Here is a 3106-nt window from a genome sequence, read left to right as displayed (position 1 = left end):
CAGGCTGAGAGACCGACAGGCAGACCAACAGACCGAAATATAGATAGATAGACGAACAGGCTGACAGACTGACAGACCGACAGACATACAGACAGACAGACAAGCTGACAGACCGACAGAGAGACCGACAGATAGACAGACAGAAAGCAGACAGAAAGCCTGACAGACTGACAGACCGACAGACAGAACAATAGATAGACAGACAGACAGACATGCAGACAGACAGGCTGACAGACTGACAGACCGACAGACATACAGACAGACAGACAAGCTGACAGACCGACAGAGAGACCGACAGATAGACAGACAGAAAGCAGACAGAAAGCCTGACAGACTGACAGACCGACAGACAGAACAACAGATAGACAGACAGACAGACATGCAGACAGGCAGGCTGACAGAGTGACAGACAGACAGATGGACAGACAGACTGACAGACTGACATAACAACAGATCGACAGACAGACAAACAGGCTGACAGACCGACAGACAGACCAAGACACCGACAGATAGACAGATAGACAGACAGGCTGACAGACTGACAGATCAACAGACAGACCGACAGATCGGTAGTCAGATAGACAGACAGACAGAGTGACAGACTGACAGGCAAACAGACAGACAGGCTGACATACCGACAGACAGACCGACAGATCGGTACTCAGATAGACAGACAGACAGGGTGACAGTTTGACAGACAGACAGACAGATAGGCAGACAGACATACAGGCAGGCAGGCTGACAGACTGACATACAGACAGATCGACAGACAGACAGGCTGACAGACTGACAGACCAACAGACAGACAGACAGACATACAGGCAGACAGGCAGGCTGACAGACCGACAGACAGGGTGACGGACCGAAACACAGGCAAACAGACCGACTGATAGATAGATAGACAGACAGGCTGACAGACTGACAGACCAACATACAGACCGACAGTTCGACAGACAGACAGACAGATAGCTTGACATTCTGACAGACAGACAGACAGTCAGGCTGACAGAGTGACTAACAGACCGACAGATAGACAGACATGCAGACAGACAAGCTGGCAGACTGATAGACCGACAGACATACCGAGAAATAGACAGACAGACAGATAGACAGGCTGACAGACAGACAGACAGAAAGGCTGACAGACTTACATATCGACAGACCAACAGACAGATAGACAGATTGAGAGACAGACAGACAGGCTGACAGACTGACAGACTGTCAGACAGACCGACAGATAGACAGACAGATTGAGAGACAGACAGACAGGCTGACAGACTGACAGACCGACAGACAGACCGACAGATAGACAGACAGTCATACAGGCAGACAGGCTGACAGACAGACAGACAGTCAGACAGACAGACTGACAGACATGCTGACAAACTGACAGACTGACATACCGACAGATCGACAGACAGACAGGCTGACAGACTGACAGACCGACAGGCAGACTGACAGACAGGGTGACAGACCGACAGAGAGACCAACAGAACGATAGATAGACAGATAGACAGACAGGCTGACAGATTGTCAGACCAACAGACAACGGCAGATTGACAGACAGACAGACAGGCTGACAGACTGACATACCGACAGACTAACCGACAGAGAGACAGATTGAGAGACAGACAGATAGGCTGACAGTCTGACAGACCGACAGACCGACCGACACATAGACAGACAGATTGGGAGACAGACAGACAGGGTGACAGACTGACAGACCGACAGACAGACAGATAGACAGGCAGGCCGTCAGACATACAGACAGTCAGACAGACAGGCTGACAGACTGACGGACCGACAGACAGACCAACAGATAGACAGACAGATAGGCATACAGACAGACAGACTGACAGACCAACAGATAGACAGACATACAGACATACAGGCTGACAGACTGACAGACAGACTGACAAATAGACAGACCGACAGACAGACAGGCTGACAGGCTGACAGACTGACAGGCTGACATAACGACAGATCGACAGACAGACAGGCTGACAGACTGACAGACAGACCGACAAATAGACAGACAGGCATACAGACAGACAAGCTGACACACTGACAGACCGACCAACAGATAGACAGACAGACAGACATAAAGACAGACAGGCTGGCAGACTGACAGACAGACCGACGAATAAACAGACAGGCATACAGACAGACAAGCTGACACACTGACAGACCGACCAACAGATAGACAGACAGACAGACATAAAGACAGACAGGCTGACAGGCTGACATACTGACAGACTGACAGGCCGACAGATAGACAGACAGAGAGACAGACAGGCTTACATACCGACAGATCGACAGACAGACAGCCTGACAGACCGACAGGCAGACAGACAGGCAGGCTTACAGACCAACAGACAGACTAACAGACCGACAGATAGATAGATAGACAGACAGACAGACAGGGTGACAGACTGTCAGACATAGAGGCGACAAAGTGATCCTGTAAGTGCTCATTTTTACTGATGGACGTACGGGACCGTAAAAATAACAGGAAGACTCCTTATCTCAAAAGATAATGTAAACGGTACAAAGATACAGGATTTCCACCATCTAAATTTCGTCGCACAGCTGTAATTCGCAAACCTGTGTTCACAATTTCGAGCTAAGTGAAATATTGATAATGGTGACCCCACACTTCGATTTTATATCGTATACAACATGAAGTTAACAAAGTTATGATAGTTTGTTGCTATTGTGATTTTATCGAAGGAGAACTACTAACGGGGCCATTAAGCATGAAAGTACAGTAATTACGCCTCACTCGGGTGTATTAATGAAGAGAATAAGCTAACTACAGTAGGAAACTAGGGGCCACTATAACAAGTAATTTGTAGCCGAAGTTCATTAACGACATTTTTGTTGGGTCATGCGTACCATTTTTATTTTTGTTTTGCATGATCATCGACTGATAAGTTCCATGGCTTGGGGTGGAAAAGGTAAATGTGGTGTCAAGGTGACATCATGAAAATACGCAAACACAGTTACTCACAAATCCCTCACACAAGAGCTGAGTGCACCCCACTTGCTAATGGCGCTCGGCAGACCGGTCAGTCATCCATCCAAGTGCTAGCCAAACCCATCAGCT

Source organism: Schistocerca nitens, chromosome 3 (assembly GCF_023898315.1).
Source record: "Schistocerca nitens isolate TAMUIC-IGC-003100 chromosome 3, iqSchNite1.1, whole genome shotgun sequence".
Lineage (NCBI taxonomy): Eukaryota > Metazoa > Arthropoda > Insecta > Orthoptera > Acrididae > Schistocerca > Schistocerca nitens.
Note: the sequence above shows the minus strand (reverse complement) of the source record.